Source organism: Balaenoptera acutorostrata, chromosome 2, assembly GCF_949987535.1.
Source record: "Balaenoptera acutorostrata chromosome 2, mBalAcu1.1, whole genome shotgun sequence".
NCBI lineage: Eukaryota > Metazoa > Chordata > Mammalia > Artiodactyla > Balaenopteridae > Balaenoptera > Balaenoptera acutorostrata.
Window position 1 is genome coordinate 175,574,269 of NC_080065.1, and position 19,592 is coordinate 175,593,860.

Below are 19,592 nucleotides of genomic sequence, written 5' to 3' on the forward strand. Positions count from 1 at the left end.
CCCTCCCGCCTTCAGGGGGACCCAAAGTTCCAGAGTGATGTGAATGGCCATCCCCATTTCAGAGGTGAGGGGACAGAAGCTCAAAGAAGAAGGTTCCTCGTGTGACCAGGGTAGATCTGGGCTTCAAACCCAGTGTGTCTGACTCCAAACACCACATTCTGCATCCCACTATCCAGGTCTGGCTTCTGGGCACAGGTACCAGCCCGCTTCCTCATCTTCCTGCTCCTGCTCAGGGCTCAGAGCTGTGCCCAGGGGCCTTAATGCATCATAAGCCCAGAGCTGCGGGAGGCAAATGCCAGGCCAGCTGTGAGCAAGAGAAAGACCCTTGCTGAGCTGATATTCTAGCAGGGGGAGACAGACCATAACCCATAACAATAGTAAGTAAATTAGGTATTTAAGTATTAAGAAGGTGATAAGGAGAAAAATTTGGGACAGAGAATCTGGGGTGCTGGAGTGTGTTAGGGGACGGGTTGCTCTTTTCAGTGGGGCGGGGTTGGGGGAAGCCTCCCTGAGAAGCAAAGACTTGAAGGGGGAGGATGCTGTTGCTGTGGGTCCATGACTAACACATCCCAGTGAAACCCAGTGCAACACGGGGATAGATGTGCTCTGATGTTATTTCTGCTTTAAAGATGGGGAAACTGAGGATCCATGAAGTGAGCTGGGGCAGAACCAGGATGAAATCCAGGACTCCAGGACTTGAGTTCCAGCTGTGTGTGTGCGTGCATTTGTGTGTGTGTGTGTGTGTGTGTGTGTGTGTTACTGAATTTGTATGTGTGCACAAGTATGTGGGAGAGTGCATGCGTGTGTGTGTGTGTCTGTGTGTGTGTGTGAGAAAGAGAGAGAGAGAGAGCGAGCTCTATTTTTCTTGCAGGGGGTCCTCCTCTTTCTCTCCTGGCAGCATGCCCTCACTTTTCTCAGGTGGGAAGAAGAGCCCTTAAGTCTTTCCTTCCAGGGCAGATAGGACTTCTGCCCTGGGGAACGGTTGGTGCTGAAACCCCCAAAGGACCACCCCCACCAGCAGTCCCTTGTGGGTGCAGGATGGGCCAGCAGGGCAGGGTAGGAACAGTGGACTATGCCCATTATCGGAGGCCCCTCCTGCAGGTGGGGATGGGCTTGGCATTTCCCCTGCTGTCCTGGGCTGGGCGCCCCCTCCCTGCACCCCCCTGCTGGGTCCCTGCCTGGGAGGAGATGCCCAAGGAGCTGCCCCAGCTCGTCTGACCCCATACCTGCGTGGAGCCGGGCCTCACAACAGTCAAGGGAACAGACATTGCAGTGGGGCATCCTGCCTGGCTGTCCCCCACCCTCTCTGGACCTCTCATCCCACACTGCCCAGTCTCATCTGCCTCCATTGGACCACGCTGCCCCTTACAAGGGCTGTTCTGGGACAGCTGTCCTTTGGGCGTCCAGCTTTGTGACTCTCCAACATACAGTGAATCTGACCCCTGCTCCCCGTCATTGATTCTTATCCTGGTCCCCACTTTCTCTGATTCTGACCCACTCCCTAAGAGTAACTCTGATCCAAGTTACCTCCTCCCTCTAGTAGTAATAATAATAATAATAATAATAATAATAATAATAATAATAATAATAATATTGTGCTAAGTGCTATGCTAAAATGAGTTGTAATAATATTATTTTTATTTTATTTTATTTTATTTTGTATTTTTAAATTTTAATTCACATAAAGTTCAGTCTTTGGTGAATTTTGACAAATCATATTCATACAACAATCGAGAACACTGTCGTGTGCCGGACACTGTTTTAAGCCCTTTGCATAGATTAATTCATTTAATAGTCTTAGCGACCTGATGAAGTACATACCATTATCATTTCCACGTTGCAGATAAGGAAACCGAAACCGAGGCGCTGTTAGTTATGTGACTTGCCTAAGGTCAAGTCACTGGTCCGTGGTAGAGCTGGGCTTCTATTCCAGGCAGCCTGGCTCTGTAAATCCCCAGTGATACTGACACCAGCTCCCTTGTGAACTCAGACCCCGCCACCTTCCCAGTGACCCCAGTGATGAGAGAAGAGATGGGATTGGGAAGGAAGCCAGGCAGAGCTGGATAGCAGAGGAGGAGCTGAGGCAGGAGCATCTAGCAGACTTTTTAGACTGGGATCCATAATGAGAAATACATTGTACCCTATGACCAGTTATGTGTAAGGCAGCCTGTCCCAGTACCTGGAACATAGTAGGTATGCAGTAAATATTCATTGCGTGAATAAAGGAGGAGGAGACTACTGGTCTGCAGCCTCATTCCCCAGTCATGACAGATGCCCTGATAACCTGAGGGGATGCTAGTTCATCTGAACTGTCCAAAGTAAAACCCAAGCTCAGGTGGCCAGCACTGGCATGAAGACAAGCAAAACATCTTTTCTGACAGCTGCAACCTCCTCTGAGAGCCCCAGGACGAACTCAGTCCTCAACCCTCCTGAGGCTCTTAGAGAAGCATCCAGCTTTGCCCCCTCTCCCTCTGTACCCCACTCCATCCTCACAGGGCCCTCTGGAAGAGCCCTTGGGTTTGTGTCAAGTGGTACCCACATGCCCCCCCACTTCAGCCAGGGCTCTGTCCCCAATCCTGTCATGGGTCCAGCTTCTCCTTTTGGGGACATTCTTGGGGACAATGTCCAGCCTATTTTTTGAGTCCCTGTCTTCTTCACAGCCTGTCTCTGAGAATATGGCTCATCTGGGGCATGAACCTTGGAGGATGCTTCAGGGACAAAGAACTGTCTTTTTTAAAATTTTTATTGGAGTATAGTTGATTTAAAATGTTGTGTTAGTTTCAGGTGTACAGCAAAGTGAGTCAGTTATACATATACATATATCCACTCTATTGTAGATTCTTTTCCCATATAGGTCATTACAGAGTATTGAGTAGAGTTTCCTGTGCTATACAGTAGGTCTTTATTAGTTATCTATTTTATATATAGTAGTGTGTATATGTCAATCCCAATCTCCCAATTTATCCCTCCCCCCCTTTCCCCCTTGGTAACCATAAGTTTGTTTACTACACCTATGACTCTATTTCTGTTTTGTAAATAAGTTTATTTGTACCATTTTTTTTAGATTCCATGTACAAGCGATATCATATGATATTTGTCTTTCTCTGTCTCACTTATTCACTCAGTATGACAATCTCTAGGTCCATCCATGTTGCTGCAAATGGCATTATTTCATTCTTTTCATGGCTGAGTAATATTCCATAGTATATATGTACCACATCTTTTTTTTTTTAAATAAATAAATTTATTTATTTATTTATTTTTGGCTGTGTTGGGTCTTCGTTTCTATGCGAGGGCTTTCTCTAGTTGCGGCGAGCGGGGGCCACTCTTCATCGCGGTGCACGGGCCTCTCACTATCGCGGCCTCTCTTGTTGCAGAGCACAGGCTCCGGATGCGCAGGCTCAGTAGTTGTGGCTCACGGGCCTAGTTGCTCTGCGGCATGTGGGATCTTCCCAGACCAGGGCTCGAACCCGTGTCCCCTGCATTGGCAGGCGGATTCTCAACCACTGCACCACCAGGGAAGCCCCACATCTTTATCCATTCCTCTGTCGATGGACATTTAGGTTGTTTCCATGTCCTGGCTATTGTGTCAATAAATAGTGCTGCAGTCAACATTGGGGCGCAGGTATCTTTCTGAAGTATGGTTTTCTCTGGATATATGCCCAGGAGTGGGATTGCTGGATCACATAGTAGCTCTATTTTCAGTTGTTTAAGGAACCTCCATACTGTTCTCCATAGTGGCTGTACCCATTTATATTCCCACCGACAGTGTAGGAACTGTCTCTTAGAAACACAATTGCCAGCAGCAACCATGCCTGAGCCTACAACCCAGGCCGTTCACAGCCCCCCATGCTGGGGAGAAACCCAGCTGGATGAAGGAAAAGCCCTGGGCTTTGTCTCCTTCCAGCATCACTCAGTTTACAAGGAATGAGCCTCTGCCTTCCGTGGTGTGCTGGGCCGTGAGGGTGGGCAGCTTTCCCCTGGGTGGATGAGCAGGAATTCTGAATTCTGGCTGCATTCCTGTTTCAGGATCTGTTCTGAGTTGTCTGAGACTCCCTGCTTCCTAGATTTATTACCCTCATCGTCACAGTCAGTTTCATTTTTGCTTTTTATTTTTTTATTCCATCCTCCTCATCCTTTTTTTTGATAAAAGTATGTTAGAAATTTAATAGAAATATAAATGTATTAATCTTACAAAAATAAGAATTGACATTTAAAATGTGTAACAAAACTCCATGTTTTTTTCTGGTTAAATATTCAGAATCCTAAGAACATATTTCCATACATGTGTTTATTTAATGAATATTGTGATAGGGTAATCACAATAGATGTATTTACCTAATATTTTAGGTTTGCTGAATGAAACAAATGAAAGAAGAACAAGAAAAAGCCAGATTGACAGACTCTAGAAGAAAGAGATCAAACCTATCATTATTGTTAAGAAGCAGTGTAGCTCTAGGGTCGTTTCTTTTTTTTTAAACCTTGAGTCCCTAAGCTTTGTAGGCTAGTCATCATCCCCTGAGTTATCAAGAGCAAACTCCTGCAAGATCCCCCGGAGTCTGGAGGTCCTGCCCTCAACCACCACCTCAAAGGAAGCCATTTATGTCTGATTGCACCCCTGCTACTTATAAGCAAGGCTGGCTCCTCAGCTCTAGGGGTGAGAGAGCCTGCAATTTGCCTGCTGGGGAGGAAGGACCAGGCCTCTGGTATCTGGGACCTGGCAGGGTGGATGCAACCAAACGAAGAGGTACTCCCGGCAGCAACCGGCAGTGGGATGGGGAGTCCAAAAAACATAGACCCAGTCATCAGCGTTGCCCTTCATTAGCTACATTACCTTGGAAAGTGTTGCCACTCTGTGCCTCAGTTTGTCCATCTGTAAAATGGAAATAATTTCACTGACTAACAAAGAAGGCATATGGAAAGCACCCAGCACAGGCCTGTGACCCTCTGGAGCCATTCAGAACCAGTGACTAAAGATAATAACACCAAGAAGCCCCAGGAGACAATAAATTCTGGACCTGCAGGTCGCTGCATCCCTATTGCACTTTCCTTGTATTCATTTTCGAGTGCTAAGTTTGCATGTTTGAGCGCTTAGCTCAGTGGGACCTGATAGCAGATGAGTGCTACCTGCATCTGAGAGGTCCCCTCCCCTCTACTGAGCTCTAAGTGCAGAAAGCACCTTAACCTGGACCCTGAGAAAGAAGCAGCCTGCTTAGGATAGAACAGAAGGCCCCAGAGAAGTCGGGTCACAACAGAACTGGATGTGGACCCTCACTCAGAGCCCTTGCCGCTATGGAGCTGAATCCCTGCTCACCCTTGGGGCAAGAGGAGGAGGCAACTTCTTGCTTCTTCTAGTTGAAGTCCCCAAAGGATTCAGGCTGTGCGTAAGGCCACCTCTCTTTAGGATATGTGCCTTCTTATTAGGGGTTCAGCCAGTCAGTATGAGGGGGGCTGGGATGGCCCTATCTTATCACAGACTCTTCTCCTCCCCTGGGTTCTAGGAAGCTAGCTCCTTCCAACCCAGAAGCTTATAGGGTGGAAATAATGATAATGAATTATTATATTATGTGGATAACTTAGTGCCATTCAGCAGGGGTGTGTGTGTGTGTGCTGGGGTTCTTGGCATTGGCAGCTGTGTGTCCTTGGGAGTAATGGCCCCAATGTTCTCCTTCCATTTGCTTATCTCTGTCAGGGCTTCTGGGAGCATTTACACAGAAATCAATCCAACTCGATCATGGTGTATTATTCTGCCATTTGCAGCAACGTGGGTGGACCTAGAGAATATTATGCTTAGTGAAATAAGACAGAGAAAGACAAATACTGTATGATATCACTTATATGTGAAATCATATCACTTATATGTAAAATCTAAACAAATATATAAATGAATGTATATGCGAAAGAGAAACAGACTCAACGATATGGAAAACAAAAGAGTGGTTACCAAAGGTGAGAGGGAAGGGGGGAGGGGCAGGTTAGGAGTAGGGGGTTAAGAGATACAAACCACTGTGTATTGGGTTGGCCAAAAAGTTCGTTCGGTTAATGAATACGTTCTTCAATAAAGTTCTTGGTGAAAATGAAAAATGTGTCTTTTATTTTTGCTTAAAACCAAACGAACTTTTTGGCCAACCCAATATAAAATAGATAAACAACAAGGATAGCACAGGGAAGTATAGCTGTTATCTTGTAATAATTTTTAATGGAGTATATATAAGCTGTAGAAATGCTGAATCACTAGGCTATACATCTGAAACTAATATAATATTGTAAATCAACTATACATCAATTTTAAAAGTCACCTCATTAACATGACAAAAGGCACCTTTATTGCTCTCATCATGCAGGAAATTCCAAGGGTATTAGGAGCTCTTTGCCAGAAATGGGGACAAAGACCAAATACATATTTCTTATTGTAAATTACAATATCACAGCTTTAAAGAAGACTTTCCAGAGGAGGAGATGCTTGAACTGTGTGGGGTTTTTTTTTTCATTTATTGAGGTAACATTGGTTTATAACATTATATAAGTTTCATGTGTACAACATTATATTTCGACTTCTATATACACTACAGCATGCTCACCACCAAAAGCTTAGTTTCCTCCATCACCATAGGGTTGATCTTCTTAACTCATTTCGTCCTCCACCCATTCCATTTTTTCCCTTCTGATAACATGTACTATGTTCTCTGTACCTATGTGTTTGTTTTTGTTTGGTTTGGTTTGTTCACTTATTTCTTTTTTTTAATTCAGTTTTATTTATGCAGTATTTTATTTATATGTTTGTTTTTTATATTCCACAACTAAGTGAGATCATATGGTATTTGACTTTCTCTGTCTGACTTATTCCACTTAGCATAATACCCTCTAGATCCACCCATGTTGTCACAAATGGCAAGATTTCACATTTTTCATGACTGAGTAGTAGTCCAGTGTGTGTGTGTCACACACATTCTTTATCCTTTCATTCATTGATGGGCATTTAGGTTGTTTCAATATCTTGGCTATTGTAAATAATGCTGCAATGAACAGAGGGGTGCATATATTTTTTTCAGATTAGTGTTTTGATATTCTCTGGATAAATGCCCAGAAGTGAAATAGCTGAATCATACGGTAGTTCTATTATTAATTTTTTGAGGAATCTTTAGACTGTTTTCATAGTGACTGCACCAATTTACCTTAACACCAACAGTTTATGAGTGTTCAGTGCAATCCCTATCAAAATTTCAATGACATTTTTCACAGAAATAGAATTTTAAAATCCTAAAATTTATATGGAACCACAAAAGACCCCAAATAGCCACAGCAATCAGAGAGGAAAAAGAAATAAAAGGAATCCAAATTGGAAAATAAGAAGTAAAACTGCTAGAGCTAATCAATGAATTTGGTAGAGTTGCAGGATACAAAATTAATGCACAGATATCTCTTGCATTCCTATACACTAATGATGAAAAATCAGAAAGAGAAATTAAAGAAATAATCCCATTCACCATTGCAACAAAAAGAATAAAATACCTAGGAATAAACCTACCTAAGAAGGTAAAAGAAATGTATGCAGAAAACTATAAGACACTGATGAAAGAAATCAAAGATGACATAAACAGATGGAGAGGTATACCATGTTCTTGGATTGGAAGAAGCAATATTGTGAAAATGACTATACTACCCAAAGCAATTTACAGATTCAATGCAATCCCTATCAAACTACCAATGGCATTTTTTACAGAACTAGAACCAAAAATCTTAAAATTTGTATGGAGACACAAAGGACCCCAAATAGCCAAAGCAGTGTTGAGGGGAGAAAAATAGAGCGGGAGGAATTAGACTCCCTGACTTCAGACTATACTACAAAGCTACAGACATCAAGACTATATGGTACTGGCACAAAACCAGAAATATAGATCAATGGAACAGGATGAAAATCCCAGACATAAACCCATGCACCTATGGTCAACTAATCTATGACAATGGAGGCAAGGATACACAATAGAGAAAAGACAGTCTCTTCAATAAGTGGTGCTGGGAAAACTGGACAGCTACATGTAAAAGAATGAAATTAGAACACTCCCTAACACCATACATAAAAATAAACTCAAAATGGATTAGAGACCTAAATGTAAGACTGAACACTATAAAACTCTTAGAGGAAAACATAGGAAGAACACTCTTTGACATAAATCACAGCAAGATCTTTTTTGATCCACCTCCTAGAGTAATGGAAATAAAAACAAAAATAAACAAATGGGACCTAATGAAACTTAAAAGCTTTTGCAAAGCAAAGGAAACTACAAACAAGACAAAAAGACAACCCTCAGAATGGCAGAAAATATTTGCAAACGAATCAACGGACAAAGGATTAAACTCCAAAATATATAAACAGCTCATGCAGCTCAATATCAAAAAAACAAACAACCCAATCCAAAAATGAGAAGAAGACCTAAATAGACATTTCTCCAAAGAAGACATACAGATGGCCAAGACGCACATGAAAAGAAAGGCTGCTCAACATCACTAATTATTAGAGAAATGCAAATCAAAACTACAATGAGGTATCACCTCACACCAGTTAGGATGGGCATCATCAGAAAATCTACAAACAACAAATGCTGGAGAGGGTGTAGAGAAAAGGGAACCCTTTTACACTGTTGGTGGGAATGTAAATTGATACAGCCACTATGGAGAACAGTATGGAGGTTCCTTAAAAAAATTAAAAATAGAACTACCATATGACCCAGCAATCCCACTACAGGGCATATACCCTGAGAAAACCATAATTCAAAAAGACAATGCACCCCAATGTTCACTGCAGCACTATTTACAACAGCCAGGTCATGGAAGCAACCTAAATGTCCATTGACAGACGAATGGATAAAGAAGATGTGGTACATATATACAATGAAATATTACTCAGCCATAAAAAGGAATGAAATTGGGTCACTTGTAGAGACGTGGATGGACTAGAGACTGTCATACAGAGTGAAGTAAGTCAGAAAGAGAAGAACAAATATTGTATATTAATGCATATTTGTGGAACCTAGAAAAATGGTACAGATGAACTGGTTTGCAGAGCAGAAATAGAGACAGAGATGTAGAGAATAAACGTATGGACACCAAGGGGGGAAAGTGGTGGTGGTGGGGTGGTGGTGGTGTGATTAATTGGGAGATTGGGATTGACATATATACACTAATATGTATAAAAGAGATAACTAATAAGAACCTGCTGTATAAAATATAAATAAAACTAAATCAAAAAATTAAAAACAAAAAACAAAAAACCAAACAACCCAATCCAAAAATGGGCAGAAGACCTAAATAGACATTTCTCCAAAGAAGATATACAGATTGCTAACAAACTCATGAAAGGATGCTCAATATCACTAATCATTAGAGAAATGTAAATCAAAACTACAATGAGGTATCACCTCACACCCATCAGAATGGCCATCATAAAAAAATCAACAAACAATAAATGCTGGAGAGGGTGTGGTGAAAAGGGAACTCTCTTGCACTATTGGTGGGAATGTAAATTGATACAGCCACTATGGAGAAGAGTATGGAGGTCCCTTAAAAAACTAAAAATAAAACTGCCATACAACCCAGCAATCCCACTACTGGGCATATACCCTGAGAAAAGCATATTTCAAAAAGAGTCATGTACCACAATGTGCATTGCAGCTCTATTTACAATAGCCAGGACATGGAAGCAACCTAAGTGTCCATTGACAGATGAATGGATAAAGATGTGGCACATATATACAATGGAATATTACTCAGCCATTAAAAGAAAGGAAATTGAATTATTTGTAGTGAGGTGGATGGACCTAGAGACTGTCATACAGAGTGAAGTAAGTCAGAAGGAGAAAAACAAATGCCATATGCTAACAAATATATATGGAATCTAAGAAAAAAAGTGGTTGTGAAGAACCTAGGGGCAGGACAGGAATAAAGATGCAGACGTAGAGAATGGACTTGAGGACACGGGGAGGGGGAAGCATAAGCTGGGATGAAGTGAGAGACTGGCATGGACATATATACACTACTAAATGTAAAAGAGATAGCTAGTGGGAAGCAGCCACATGGCACAGGGAAATCAGCTCGGTGCTTTGTGACCACCTAGAGGGGAGGGATAGGGAGGGTGAAAGGGAGACGGAAGAGGGAGGGTATGTGGGGATATATGTGTACATATAGCTAATTCACTTTGTTATACAGCAGAAACTAACACACCATTGTAAAGCAATTATAGTCCAATAAAGATGTTTAAAGAAAAATACTAGCAAACAGAATCCAACAGCACATTAAAAGTATCATACACCATGATCAAGTGGGATTTATCCCAGGGATGCCAGGATTCTTCAATATATGCAAATCAATCAATGTGATACACCACATTAACAAACTAAGGAATAAAAACCATATGATCATCTCAATAGATGCAGAAGAAGCTTTTGAGAAAATTCAACACCTATTTATGATAAAAACTCTCCAGAAAATGGGCATAGGGGGAACCTACCTCAACATAATAAAGGCCATATATAACAAACCAACAGCAAGCATCACACTCATGGTGAAAAACTGAAAACATTTCCACTAAGATCAGGAACAAGACAAGGATGTCCACTCTTGCCACTCTTATTCAACATAGTTTTGGAAGTCCTAGCCACAGCAATCAGAGACGAAAAAGAAATAAAAGGAATACAAATCGGAAAAGAAGAAGTAAAACTGTCACTGTTTGCTGATGACATGATACTATACATAGAAAATCCTAAAGATGCCACCAGAAAACTACTAGAAGTAATCAATGAATTTGGTAAGGTTGCAGGATACAAAATTAATGCACAGAAATCCCTGGCATTCCTATACACCAACAATGAAAAATCAGAAAGAAAAATTAAGGAAACACTCTCATTTACCATTGCAACAAAAAGAATAAAATACCTAGGAATAAACCTGCCTAAGGAGGCGAAAGACTTGTACTCAGAAAACTATAAAACACTGATGAAAGAAATCAAAGATGGCATACACAGATGGAGAAATATACTATGTTCTTTGGATTGGAAGAATCAATATTGTGAAAATGATTAAACTACCCAAAGCAATCTACAGATTCAATGTAATCCCTATCAAATTACCAATGGCGTTCTCCACAGAATTAGAAAAAAATTTTTTACAATTCATATGGAAACACAAAAGACCCCGAGTAGCCATAGCAATCTTGAGAAAGAAAAACAGAGTTGGAGGACTCAGGCTCCCCAACTTCAAACTATACCACAAAGCTACAGTAATCAAGACAGCATGGTGGGGCTTCCCTGGTGGCGCAGTGGTTGAGAATCTGCCTGCCAATGCAGGGGACACGGGTTCGAGCCCTGGTCTGGGAAGATCCCACATGCCACGGAGCGACTAAGCCCGTGAGCCACAATTGCTGAGCCTGTGCGTCTGGAGCCTGTGCTCCTCAACAAGAGAGGCCGCGATAGTGAGAGGCCCGTGCACCGCGATGAAGAGTGGCCCCCACTTGCCGCAACTAGAGAAAGCCCTTGCACAGAAACGAAGACCCAACACAGCCATAAATAAATAAATAAATAACATTAAGAAAAAAAAAAAAGACAGCATGGTACTGGCACAGAAACAGAAATATTGATCAGTGTTACAGGATAGAATACCCAGAGATAAACCCATGCACATATGGGCACCTAATTTACGACAAAGGAGGCAAGATCACACAATGGAGAAAAAACAGCCTCTTCAGTATGTGGTGCTGGGAAAACTGGACAGCTACATGTAAAAGAATGAAATTAGAACACTACCTAACACCATACAAAAAAATAAACTCCAAATGGATTCAAGGTTTCAATCTAAGACCAGACACTATAAAACTCTTAGAGGAAAACATAGGAAAAACACTGTTTGACATAAACTACAGCAAGATCTCTTTTGACCCACCTCCTAGAGTAATGGATAAAAACAAAAATAAACAAATGGGACTTAATTAAACTAAAAAGCTTTTGCACAGCAAAGGAAACCATAAACAAGACAAAAAGACAACTCTCAGAATGGGAGAAAATATTTGCAAATGAAACAACAGACAAAGGATTAATCTCCAAAATATACAAACAGCTTATGGAGCTCAATATCAAAAAAACAAACAACCCAATCCAAAAATGGGCAGAAGACCTAAATAGACATTTCACCAAGGAAGACATACAGATGGCCAAGAGGCACATGAAAAGATGCTCAACATCACTAATTATTAGAGAAATGCAAATCAAAACTACAATGAGGTATCACCTCACGCCGGTCAGAATGGCCATTTTCAAAAAATCTAGAAACAATAAATGCTGGAGAGGGTGTGGTGGAAAGGGAACCCTCCTGCACTGTTGGTGGGAATGTAAACTGTTACAGCCACTGTGGAGAACAGTATGGAGGTTCCTTAAAAAACTAAAAATAGAACTACCATATGACCCAGCAATCCCACTACTGGGCATATACCCTGAGAAAACCATAATTCAAAAAGAGTCACGTACCACAACATTCATTGCAGCTCTATTTACAATAGCCAGGACATGGAAGCAACCTAAGTGTCCATCGACAGATGAATGGATAAAGAGGTGGCACATATATACAATGAAATATTACTCAGCCATTAAAAGAAAGGAAATTGAATTATTTGTAGTGAGGTGGATGGACCTAGAGACTGTCATACAGAGTGAAGTAAGTCAGAAAGAGAAAAACAAATACCGTATGCTAACGCATATATATGGAATCTAAAAAAAAATAAATGGTACTGATGAACCTAGTTGCAGGGCAGGAATGAAGAGGTAGACATAGAAAATGGACATGAAGCTGGGAAGGCAAAGCTAGGGCGAAGTGAGAGTAGCATTGACATATATACACTACCGAATGTAAAATAGTTGGCTGGTGGGAAGCAGCAGCATAGCACAGGGAGATCGGCTTGGTGCTTTTCAATGACCTAGAGGGGTGGGATAGGGAGGATGGGAGGGAGGATCAAGAGGGAGGGGATATGGGGACATGCATATGCATATGGCTGATTTGCTTCGTTGTACAACAGAAACTAACACAGTATTGTGAAGCAATTATATTCCAATAAAGATCTATTAAAAAATAATAATAAATAAAGAGACCTAGGAATGAAGGCTCCTGGTCTAGGAATGCATAAGAGCATGGCTGGTCAAGAGGGACCCAAGTCCTTGACTGCAACTGTCTTGAGCAACTTCAGTGTATTGGCTGTGCACAAAGTCTGGTGTGGGGAGGACAGATTTCCTATTTGAAGCTAATATCCTTGAGGTAATTGCCTATGGTTGGGCCTGAAAAATCACACACAGCTTTTTACCTAGGAGCCAGACTCCTCAATAACTACAACAATTTTGCTGGATTTAACTCATGTTATATATGAATATTTCAAAATGAATAAAGGTATAATGGAGAGATGAAGACCCTACTTGTTCTAAGGAGACAGATAGTTTTAAAAATTTATATGTTGAGACCAATCAGATCAGAAGTCCCCATAATTAACAAAAAGCTTTCTATCCCTTATGACCATCTTGAGGGCTTGATTTAATGTAAAAAAGACAGTTACTCTTTAAATGCCTTCCCAGAGACAAATGAGGGCATTGCTAAGCCAGTATCTAGTGAGTATGTTCCTCATAGGTCCGTATTCTTAGGGAATGCAAAGGTAACACCTCTGTCTTTTACTTCAGTCCCTGATGAGTCTGTGGCAATCACCACCAGGGAGCTGAGTCAAGGAGAACATGGAGGTACCACTTGGCCAACCAGTAACCCCGCATCTCTTACGACTATGATCAATGTGGGTAAGTACGAGCATCATCTCTATTTTCTTCAAGTCTAAGAGGACCCATTTGGGTCCTCTCTTGTCATCCCTGGGGTCAAAAATTGGATTGTTTAAGGAAGTAAAATGACTAGGTTTGAAATCGATTTCTTTGGCTTCTTGCCACTCTAAAGATGTTGGTTATTTTTTCCCTAGAGATTGTATTAATGGAACACTGCTATTGCTTCACCTTAGTAATTTATATGATTAGTAGCCAATCAATTCAGCAGGAGAAAATGCCACAGGGTCAGTTCCCTCCACACTTTCTCTTGCACCAGGGTGAAGGATCTTTCTAAATCGGAGATCCTCACTGTAATTTTGTGTTGACAGGGAGGGCACAGACAGACTTGAGGTGATACAGTTTTCTTTTGTTACAGTAGAGGAAGGGATCATGGTCCTTGGCTACGCCAAGTTGGTGAGGATAATTTGAAAAAGAGTGCTCTTAGAAGGTCGAGCTTTCCTTATCCCTGTGGCAGTTACATGCCCTTTACCTCAAGGATAGGAAAAGGGTTCAGAGAGCAGATGAATTTGAAAGAGGTTGAAGGCAAAGGAAAAGAATTTTATCACCCTTCTATTCTGTTGCTTCTCAAATATAAATCCTTAAGTGGCTTTTCAGTGAACTAAGATTTGGGACATCTAGAGGAGGCTCGAAGTTATAAGCTGAAACTGGTTCCGCAAGGGCAGGCTCCAAGGAGAAAAGTAAAATAGGGTAGGGAAAGCCTCGTGCATGGGTAGAATCCATGTTCATCACATCCTTCCTTGTACAAAGAGCCCTTCTTTGTAGGGTATGTAGTACACTGAGTTCCAGGTAACAATTTCTCCTGAGTAAACAAGAGGGGCAAGGCCCTCACCCCACTAACCCTAACACTTTGATCCATCTTCGGCGATGGTCAGTATGTTCCCTGGTGTCCAGAGTCTTGAAATGTGGTATGAGAGGGTTAACATTTTCTTTTCTGGAGAAATAGGAAATAGTTTGAGTTGAAATCACAGGAAGGAACAAATGATACTGTCAATCAGGACTCCTGTACCGTTTGCATATCTCCTACCAACTCACTTTCTAATCACAGGTATGTCCACAAGAAGCCCAGAAATGGCTACAGCCTTCAAAATCATAAGCTCCAAGGAGCCCAGCACCAGCCCAGAGATGAAGTACACTCTGGGAAATTCTTGGAATACTTCAATAGCAACTGTCCCTACGAAGACCACAGTGGAACCAGTCACACTTCAGACCACAGCCATAGAGAGCGGCAACATCAGCCTCCCTCACCTGCCCACAGGATTTATGACACCAGCCAAGTCACCAACAAAAGGGACAGCAACTACAGAATGGGTCTCACTCTCCCCATCTGAGGTTTGGACCAACCCCCATCTTGGGACTCCAGAAGGGACCAAAAAGTTATTGGGCACAGTGTCCTCTGTCTCCCGAGAGTCAAATCCTAAAGGCAACATAGGGACTGGTCCACAAAGAAGCCCAACTCTGATTCCAAGGACAACTGGAATGAATTTATCCATGTGGCTTGGCTCCACTGGAGGGACCACCGTGGACACACATGTCTCTCTGAACACATCTTCCACTGGTCCTGAAGACTCTGTGGCCATCCCGGACTCTGTGACAACCCAGATGGTAACCATGAGCTCAGTGACAGATAAATCTGAATTTATAACCAAGACAAGGGTCAACATCACAGTCATTCCTTCCACTGTTCTGAGTAAAGATACAATGACAGATGAACAACAGGCAAGTATATCTGTGAGTGAGGCTTATGCATCTGCTAGCCCATGGTCAGAGCAGACAACTGGGAATAACCTGATTCTTGGTAAATCCCCTGAGGCCAAAGACACATTGCCTAAAACCTCCGTAGAACAAACCACATTAGTATCTCTGACCTCTGAAAGCCAAGACATTACCAGCATCACCAATGCCTCAGGAGGAAAAATGAGCTCTTCACCATCTGTCACATTCCCCTCCATGGGGTCTAAGACACTGGCGACCATCACAAGTGTAGTAACTAGTGATGTTGCCTCTACTCTTGGGCAACTATCACAGACCTCACATCCTGCAGGAGTGAGCAACATGGAGGTAACCATAGCTCCCACTCCACTTGTCACCACCACCATCACCACTGTGGAAACCAATTCAGTCCTGACTACCATGCCCCACCCAAAAGGAAGTGTGAGCACCATGGACAGCACCCTGGCTACAGAGACCAGCACATCTGCCCTACAGCACCCGCCCACCTGGTCATCCACAGCTGTTCCTGCCCCAACATCAGGCCCCAGGACTATCACAGACATGGCTTCAATCTTGGAAGTCACAGGTTCTCCTAAAGCAATTTCTGCAATGAGCGCAACTTCATCCATAGCGTCAAGCACTGAATCAGGCTCTGTGTCTACCCCCCATGGCCTTGTGACTGTCATTGGAACCAGCCTAGCCGTCCCATCCTCCTTTGCATCAGTTGAAAAGACAGAGGCCAGCACAAGTGTAAGGACACTGAGTCCTTTAGACACAACTGCATCTATGCCCATCTCAACTTCTGGTGTTGAGAGGATGAGCACCTCAGTTCCTGACATTTTAAGCACAAGTTGGACTCCCAGTAGAAGAGAAACAGAAGCCTTGCATGTTTCAATGGCTTCTATGGACCATCCAAATACAAAGACTATCCCAAAGATCCTCCCATCTACTCCTCTGCCTGATTCTCTGTCCACTCTTGACTGGGCCACTGGGAGTTCTGTGTCATCAGCCATAACCTCTACCTCAGTTCTTCAGGAGGTTACAACTCCTTCAGAACTCCCTTTGGAGAACATGATCAGCCCAACTACCTCACAGCTGCCCTCCTCCATAGAGGACATTACAAGTGAGGTCACACCTGTTACAATGGTAAATAGCTCTAAAGTCACTTTATCAGGGAGGCCAGATCTTGCTAGCAAAGAAGTAGAGCAGAGTTCTACCCAGCTTCACGTCACAGCTTCTGCAGGTCCAGGGCATATGTCTAGACCAGAAGCAACAACTCTGGATTTAATCCCATACACAGTAAGAACTCCATATCCAATTCCCCAGGTGAATGGGATAAGGACTCCTACAACAGAGGCAAAAGCTACATCTCATTCCTGGATGGGGGAAGAAGAAACAAGCTCAAGCACGTCTCTGAACACTGAGGTGGTAAATGTCTCTTCTGTCTCAGGAGGGACCATCAAGGAGGTTACTGACTCCCCAGGCTTATTAAAGACCACAGATCTACTGGGCATAAGCTTGGAATCTGGGACAACTTCATCTCCAAATTGGAAAAATGGCACATATGAGAGAATAGCCACTTCTGAACCTACCACAGACAAAGGGGCAATTCACCCATCTACAAACACAGTAGATACAATAGTATGGCCCTCAAATTCTGAACATGATCTTCATTCCACTGTCCCAGCCCACTCAGAGTCATCGATGGGCACATATCCAATGAATACTACCTCCATCATGCTGAATACCATTGTTTCCACATCAACAACTACCTGGCCAGAATCCACAAGGGCTGGAAGAGAGCTTGATTACCCCCTGACCACTGAACTGAGGGAGTCCAGTACTTACATGGATACCAACTCAACCACAGAGATAAGCAATGTCCATTCCCTAAGTTCTTTTGCTATTACTAGGGTGTCCGGGGCAGAAGTCACTACCTCTGACAGAATTTCCAGCCCAGATCTAGCTCAGTCCACAAGGTCATCAGACACCACCAGGCCCTCTACCTTCCCTGACATAATAGACTCTGAAAGAATGACCACCACCATGCAAACAGGTCCTTCTGGGACTACATCACTGGGTGCACCTACCATGGACACATTAGCCACAGCCTCCTTGTCAGGGACTTACTTGGCTGTGACTCAGGGATTTCCACAGTCAAAGATAACCACTCAAATGAGCAAAGGTCCTGAAGGTGTGTCATGGACAAACCCTCCCTCTGTGGGAGAAACCACATCTTCCTCTTCCCTAGCACCTATCTCTGACACAACCTCATCTTCTCATGTTTTGTTGACATCACAAGGGCAAAGTACCTCTTCTACTCTACCTGTGACCTCAGGTCTCTTGCCTGAGAACTTCGGCTTGGGGAAGACCAGAGACATGTTGAGGACAAGTTTGGAAACTGATACCAGTTTACCCCCAAATTTGAGCAGTAGCTCAGATGAGATGCTTGTCACCACAGATATAGAAGCAATTCATCCTTCCACAAACACAGCAACGACACATGTAGAGACTACCAGTTGTGGACATGAATCACATTCTCCTGTCCTGGCCCACACACAGCCATCCAAAGCTACATCTTCAGTGGTTACCTCCTCTACCATGTGGGACATTACTGCTCCCACAGCAATGTCTGGCTCATCTGAGACTATAAAGATTGAGAGAGAGTCAGTGTCCTCTCTGAATACTGGACTTAGGGAGACAAGTACCTACCAGGAGACCAGCTCTGCTACAGAGACAAGCACTGTCATTTCCAATGTGTCCACAAATGATGCTACTACTGAGGTCACCAGGACACAAGTTACCTCCTCTAGCAGGATATCCATCCCAAGCCCTGCTCACTTCAAAACTTCTCCAAACACACCTACAGAAAGCAGAACCAGCCCCTCTATATCCATGTTCATGACAGAATCTTCAGGAATGACCATCACCACCCAAACAGGTCCCCCAGGGGCTACATCACAGGACACACTTACCTTGGACATACCGACCAAGGTCTCTGGGGCAGGGACTCACTCGACTGTGACTCAGAGTTTTACACATTCAGAGATGACCACTCTCAGGAGCAGAGGTCCTGAGGATGTGTCTTGGACAAGCCCTGCCTCTGTGGAAAAAACCAGGTCTCGCTCTTCCCTAGAACCCATCCTTGCCACATCCTCACCTTCTCCTGCACCTTTCACATTACAAGGGAACAGTACCTTCTCTCCCGTTTCCATGACCTCAGTTCTCACCTCTGGCTTGAGAAAGACCACAGAAATTTTGGACACAAGCTTGGAACCTGTGACCAGTACACCTGAAAGTGTGAACAACGTCTTGCATGAGATACTGACCACTTCAGAAGCCACCACAGATACAGAAACAATTCATTCTTCAACAGTAACCGATATGGGGATCATTAGTTCAGCACATAAATCACAGTTCACAGTCCCAGCCAACACAGAGCCATCCAAAGCCACATCTCCAATGGTTATCTCTTCTACCATAAGGGACACCACTGTCTCCACGTCAATTTCAGACTCTTCCGAAACTACAAAGATTGCAACAGAGTCAATATACTCCTTGACCCCTGGACTGAGGGATACCAGCACCTATCAGGGGAAAAGCTCAAGTAGAGATACTTCTCAAAACACAGCCATAACCAATGTGGGGACCACCACTTATGAACATGAATCACATTCCTTTGTCTCAACTGACTCAAAACCATCCAAAGCCGTATTTCCAATGAATACAGCCACCACCATTGGGAAAACCACGGTTTCCACCCCAAAGTCTAGCTACTCTGAGACTACAAGAATTGAGACTGAGACAAGTCCCTCCTTGATGTTTGGACTGAGGGAAACCAGCACCTCCAAGGAAACCAACTCATCCACAGAGCCAACCATTATCCTTCCTGGTGTGAACATTAGTTCTATTACTGAGGTGACAAGGACAGAAGACATCTCCTCTAGTAGTGTACTCAATCCAAGCCCTGCTATTTCCACCATGTCAGCAATAAACGCTACAGAAACCATCACAAAACTTTTT